This window comes from Eschscholzia californica, unplaced genomic scaffold (assembly GCF_041429995.1).
Source record: "Eschscholzia californica isolate CP2 unplaced genomic scaffold, dmEscCali1.0.p SCAF_4, whole genome shotgun sequence".
Classification (NCBI taxonomy): domain Eukaryota; kingdom Viridiplantae; phylum Streptophyta; class Magnoliopsida; order Ranunculales; family Papaveraceae; genus Eschscholzia; species Eschscholzia californica.
The window spans coordinates 11,945,659-11,952,992 of record NW_028238461.1 but is presented as its reverse complement, the minus strand read 5'-3'; positions in this window follow the sequence as shown (position 1 = coordinate 11,952,992).

The window sequence follows — 7,334 nt, the reverse complement described above, 5'->3', positions numbered from 1 at the left end:
TTGCTATTTTGTTGAAAGCAGTTATAATTAACAAAATTGATAGTTAATAAAATGAACATAGATTCTAAAGTTTAAACAAAGATCACGATGTTTGACTTGAAAAATGTTTAGTGTTTCTTTTTATTATTTTTTGTTTACAAATTACAAAACCGCGAACGGGCCAGCAACAACGACTCATTAGCCACGACCCGGTACAACAATGACTGGAACCGCCACGACAACGACCCGCCAACAGTTGGGGTGTTGTCATGGAGCGTTTCTGTGCCCAGACCTTGTGGTCTGGGCACGACACGACTCAAATTCGTGCATGACCTGTCTAACACGCCACGACTGTGATAGGCCTAAAATTAGGTCTTTCCCCAAGTGTAGGGGTCAAGTTATAGTATTTAAAATAAGATCGAGTATCGTTCCAAAGGACAAGCTATTTTACCTAAATCTCGAATTAAAAACCCCCTTTCAAAAATTTGATTTGATTTGGAAACTACTTAAAGAAAGAAAACAATACTAATAGACTAATAATAATGAAATCAAGGTGAGAAAAAGAATCTAGGGATTTCGATTTCACCACATAAATGGACTACTTAAGACAAGCATTCAATCAACCAAATCACTTTTGTTTATAACTCAAAACCTAGCTTAATGAACTAATTAGGTTTCAGATAATATTCTTTAATAACACAATTCAAAATCAAGAATATTTGATTGACTATCATATAAAACTAAATTCCTACACTATCATTCATTATCTAAAAGGCATATCTCATCTAATAATTCAATAAAAGCATGAAATATCTAATTATAATGCATGAATGATAATAAGGTTATAGAATCAACATGAAATGACAATCAATAGGCATTGAAGCTCAATATAAGGATTCATTGATTTATAACATATCTCAAAATAAGCCCAAATATGGGTTTCCTCTACACCCTAGATACAAATTTAACTACTCATGGAATCTAAAGTAATATTCATTGAATTTATAAAATAAATGGAATTACAAAAGATTAATGGAAAGAAATCACCAAGAATGTTCAAACTCCATATTCCCATGTATCTCCATTTTGATATCCAAAACTAGCTCCAAATGTCTCAAGAATATTACCCAAACTCCAAATAATAGCTTATTAGAAGATAAAAGAAGAGAAATTTAGAAGAGAGATAGAAGAAGAAGAGATTTTAGAGAAGAAGGTATGGAGAAATTAGAAGGTTAGAAGAAGAAATTAGAAGTGGAAAGAAAATGTAGAGAAGAGATGAAGGTGGTAGAGAAAGTAGAAGAAAAGAATGGGGGGCTAGGTTTTTTAGTTTAGAAGAGGTAGAGAGAAAAGGAGGCTAAAAGAGGAGAAAATGGTTTAGGGTTTTACTACTACAAGGAGGAGGAAAGAGAGGCTAAGAGGGGAGAGAGAGGCTAAGAGAGGATTGAGAGGGTTTGCAAGTCTAGAGAGAAATGAAAGAGGTAGAGATTTATTTATAGATGGGTTGATGGCTAGGGTTTTAGGAGTTAATTGGGAGAAAATGGGAGAAAGAGGGTTAAAATAGGAAGTTAGGGTTGCTTTCTACTCAAGAAATGATTTCTTATTGGTTGAACATAAAGTGAGACAAAAAGGAGGGGCATTTCTGTAAATTCAGGGACTTAAAAGTGGGAAAAGAGGGGACCACATGTTGCTGTCCGGTTTGTGCATCCCACCAGCCAGAATGGTGCCCGAAAGTGTCCCACCTGTCTACATTGTTTGACTCCATCTTTGACCTTGCATATCTCACTCTTCCGGACTCCGAATTGACTTCCGTTTTCTCCTACGAGCTCGTCTCGGACTCTACTTTTCACTCGTCACTGACCTTGTCAAAATTTCCCAGAATATCCTTGTGTCCAAAAGACCAAAATGCCCTTCAAGTAACTTTTTCTCATTTTTAACCGTTTTTCACACCTAACTCCGCAAAAGACACCTAATCATAAAAACCAACCATTTTATTATAATAAAGACTCGATACGAACTAACTTGGCTAAATTAAACGACTCAGATGGGACATTTTCATGACCCATCAAATATCCCCAAACTTAGATTTTGCTAGTCCTCGAGAAAAACAAAATAAAAGAAAAACCTAACTCACTTTCGGAGGAATCCCGGTTGCATTTAGCCTATGCAACAAGCCGTTAAACCCCTAGGTTGCCCTAGTGGACGAGTTTTGTCTCGTGAGGGTTTTCAGAGAATGTACCCACAAAATTCAAAAACATTTCAAAAATACAATAGGGTCCAAACGCACTCAAAGCCAACTAAGATGGACCAAAAATGTTTATCTCCTAGAAAATTCTGGCAAGCTAATAGGAATCAGTCAAAGTTAACAATACTATACAGACGTTAAAAATCTCTTCACTAATAATCTAGACTCGAAGTGTACGTGACTAGCCACAATGAGAATCACTTCAGTTCCGAACAAACAGAGCCTTGATTCCTATCTTAATACATTTCGCCTCGACTTTGGCCTCACAGACATACGCTCTAAAAGATGAATCACTCAGAATTGGTTCGCTCGTATGTGTGAGTGTGATCACGACTATAGACTCAACACATAAAAAGGGGTGAGGACAATATTTTAGAACGAATGATCTACGAAAAGGAATATAACCACTAAATGGAATGGGGAAGCTCACTTACCCTTCTCACCCACTCTACCTTCTAATAATGCTTCCTAAAGGTCAACGGATACAAGTAATGAGATGGATGGTGATAAGATCCCGAGAATGTCGACGCCTTCAATGCTAGAGAACTTCAAGCAACTTCCATACTTAGCTTTTTGCTTCAAACACTTATTTTACATAACAAACTAAAGTTCACATGAACTTTTAGACACACTTTCTGTTTTTCAGAGATTTTTTTTCTCTTAATTTTTTTTTTTTTTAAACAACTACAAATACCAACACTAGTATTCTCAACAATCAACTTTTCCTTCTTTCACACTTTGCTTTCACATTCTTCTTTCTTTACTTTTCATGCCTTCATTCTCGAGAGTCATATGATGAATGAATGGTGGAGTATCCGTCTTCCTAAAGTTGACACTATTATCGGGTTTCATGGACTACAAGAGTAAGGTTTATTCGCTATCCTGATGTCACTCCTAGTGGCTATGGAAGTTGAGCACACGAGATCAAATGAGCTCTTTTTACAAAGTTGCAAGGTTGAGTAGCTCTTCACTCTACTCGGAATCAGCGCAGAAGAGTACACTCAAAGGTAATAGAAAGGCTCAGAAATCTCACAAGGGTTAAGTCTCCACTAATGATTAATCTAGTTCTCTCAGAATCGTCTACCCTTCACTTCCATAATACTCACATGGCTAGCACACAGACGACCTCAAGACTCGACATTCATGAAAAAACCTTTAACAACCGGATAGTACGATCAACTCGACTCTATAACTATTAACAAGCCAAAAACAACCATTAAACTCACATTTTCGGTCAAAATTGAACAATTTTGAACCCTCTCGAATTTTCGAAATGAAGGACTTAGCAAAAAATTCTTCCCTATCCCCAAACTTAAACCGAACATTGTCCTCAATGTTCTGAAGACTGTGCCAAAAATAAAAAGATGAGAGGGAAGATATTACCATACTCCACTGTCCTATATCAGAAGCATGAGTTGCCTCCCAAGAAGCGCTAAGTTTATCGTCTTCAGCCAGACGATGATGAAAGAAAAAGGAAAAAAAAGTTACTGTAAACCTACTGGATTAAGGGTTGATGACTCCCCATACAATAGTAATCGGAAGATTTGAGGGTCAACCCAAAAGATGAAGTATCCAGGAAGGTTCAGTCTCACGTCCATGGAATGATTTGGCAATTTAAGTGAGACTTCCAATGTGAATAATTTATCCCCAAACTTAAATGAAGCAACAATCATTAAGTTTGGCGATAAACTAAAGTTGAAAGACGTTGGATAAAACGGATCCTCATAAACATGACAAATTGATTGAGAGACCATGGTAGAGTTCACAAGCGACTGCAACGGGGTAACTTGAACTTCCGAGGGACATGGTGCATAATTATTTAAGAGATTGGACTCATCTAGATCAACAATCAAACTAGGAGGTTCTAAAATAGCCTCATTGGCTCGTTGTATAATCACCTCCAAGTTAGGTTCTAGCTTATTTGAGTCTGACTTAGGTATGGACTCTGAAAAACTTTCTAAAATTTCTCTTATTATGATGTCATTAGTGTCCTTAAAGAATTCTAAGGTTTCACCTAAGTCAAATGAGTCATCACTCTCTTTAAACATTCCAACTAGCCATAGTTCTTCATCTTCATCTTTAGTAAGAAATCTAGATTGATCCAAAAGATTATCATGGCCAAGATGAGTAAAAGGTTTAGACTCGGGAGACAAAACAGACTCAGCTTTTGGTTTCTCTGAAGGTGGTTCAAGAGTTTCCTCAGCAATGGACTCATATGATGATAGCGGCGACTCTATGGTTGGCAAAATACTACGGTCAGAAACTAAACATGGAGTAGGATCAAACAAAGTATTCGCCTCATTTATACTACCATCCTCATCATCATAAGACTCATGATATTGTGTATTGTACTCCATATTATCAAAGGACTCATCTTCCATGATGTTTGGTTTCTTATTAAGGGGCAACTCTAGACTTCTATCAATTCTTTCATTTAGAGCTAATCTTTCAGCTCGTAGCTCTTGACCTTTCTGCTCAAGCTCTATATTTAACCTTATAAGACGACTATAAATTTGGTCTAATGAAGATGATGAAGAGTCATTAGTTCTAATGTTATCCCATTGAGGTGGTTGGGACATGTTTGGTTCATAAAACTCTTCATTATATCGACTGTAGGATGAACTATTGATATATGCATAATGTGACTCATAACCTTCTTGAGGTTGACAATACTCCCTATAATTATCACCATAGACATTATCCCTCGGATTTTCAAAATGATTTTGATAGTTAAAACGTTGATAATTATTGGTATTTTGTAACTGAGGATCGCAACCTTGTTGAGGTTGATGATGATTCCAATAGTTATCGACATTATGACCATCATTACAGGACTGGTCAAAATTATCTAGAGTAGCGTTAGTCGCATCAAGTCTAGACATGCTCCATAAAAGTATCTCTTGTGTTCTTAACAATGATTGTTCCTTCCGTCTCTCTTCCAATTCGTCCTCATAGAAGAATCCATCCATTTTTTTTTGGTTTTTTTTTTTGTTTTAAAAGAGTAACGGAACTACGAAGATCCTAAGGAAAACAACGAAGCAAGCAAGCTGACTCCACCAAGCAACCTAGACACAATCTAGACGACTGGGTAGTCTTTTTTACCTAAAAATCGATCTAGACAGCTTCTATTTCTTTCCAAAGCTTGAACTATGATTCTTATAAGGAGTTACTCCGTCACAGTACAACGATCAAGAATTGTGCGCTTGGGTCGTTCCCTCTTCCTGGGAAAACTCCAAATACTAATCAAGTTCGAGATTTGTCAGGAAGGTCCTATAAGCTCGTTACCCTTTGGCCAATGTCTAAATCAAATTTTAATTTTAAGTGAGGCTTGGGATCGGCAATGTTGTTACCTAAATGGGCAAGAGACCGGTGATGAAATCCGACTCCTATCTTGTAATGGGTTAATGCCCTTACTAATATGATAATTAAACTAACAGTTCGACAATCAATTAGGCAAGCAAAAACATCACAAGTACCCACTTACAGGAGATTCGTGGGTGATCTAGAAGTTACCTCCCGTTCAAGACGGGCGACGACCTTTGTAGACGACCCGGGCCACTCTTCCCGTAAGAGTGCGAACCCGAGGCTTCTTAGTTTCGGTCACAAAATTAAATGCCCTCCAATTTAGGGTCAAAACAATAAAGGCCTTATTACAAAACAAACAAATAAAAGAAATACAAAAAAAAAAATTAATAACACTCTCTCACCAAAATAAAAATAAAGAACTAAAATAACTAAAATTTAAAAAAAAGGTCTTCTTTGATGTCCTCTTCCTTGATGCTCCTTCCCTTTAGCTCCTTACAAAAAGAAAAGAAAAGCAAGTCAAAGTAATCAAAATAGACAAAAATAAAAATAAAAACCAATTCAAGATTGAAAATAAAATTAAACTTATCCCCGGCAGCGGCGCCAAAAACTTGATAGGCCTAAAATTAGGTCTTTCCCCAAGTGTAGGGGTCAAGTTATAGTATTTAAAATAAGATCGAGTATCGTTCCAAAGGACAAGCTATTTTACCTAAATCTCGAATTAAAAACCCCCTTTCAAAAATTTGATTTGATTTGGAAACTACTAAAAGAAAGAAAACAATACTAATAGACTAATAAGAATGAAATCAAGGTGAGAAAAAGAATCTAGGGATTTCGATTTCACCACATAAATGGACTACTTAAGACAAGCATTCAATCAACCAAATCACTTTTTGTTTATAACTCAAAACCTAGCTTAATGAACTAATTAGGTTTCGGATAATATTCTTTAATAACACAATTCAAAATCAAGAATATTTGATTGACTATCATATAAAACTAAATTCCTACACTATCATTCATTATCTAAAAGGCATACTCATCTAATAATTCAATAAAAGCATGAAATATCTAATTATAATGCATGAATGATAATAAGGTTATAGAATCAACATGAAATGACAATCAATAGGCATTGAAGCTCAATACAAGGATTCATTGATTTATAACATATCTCAAAATAAGCCCAAATATGGGTTTCCTCTACACCCTAGATACAAATTTAACTACTCATGGAATCTAAAGTAATATTCATTGAATTTATAAAATAAATGGAATTACAAAAGATTAATGGAAAGAAATCACCAAGAATGTTCAAACTCCATATTCCCATGTATCTCCATTTTGATATCCAAAACTAGCTCCAAATGTCTCAAGAATATTACCCAAACTCCAAATAATAGCTTATTAGAAGATAAAAGAAGAGAAATTTAGAAGAAAGATAGAAGAAGAAGAGATTTTAGAGAAGAAGGTATGGAGAAATTAGAAGGTTAGAAGAAGAAATTAGAAGTGGAAAGAAAATGTAGAGAAGAGATGAAGGTGGACAGGTGGTAGAGAAAGTAGAAGAAAAGAATGGGGGGCTAGGTATTTTAGTTTAGAAGAGGTAGAGAGAAAAGGAGGCTAAAAGAGGAGAAAATGGTTTAGGGTTTTACTACTACAAGGAGGAGGAAAGAGAGGCTAAGAGGGGAGAGAGAGGCTAAGAGAGGATTGAGAGGGTTTGCAAGTCTAGAGAGAAATGAAAGAGGTAGAGATTTATTTATAGATGGGTTGATGGCTAGGGTTTTAGGAGTTAATTGGGAGAAAATGGGAG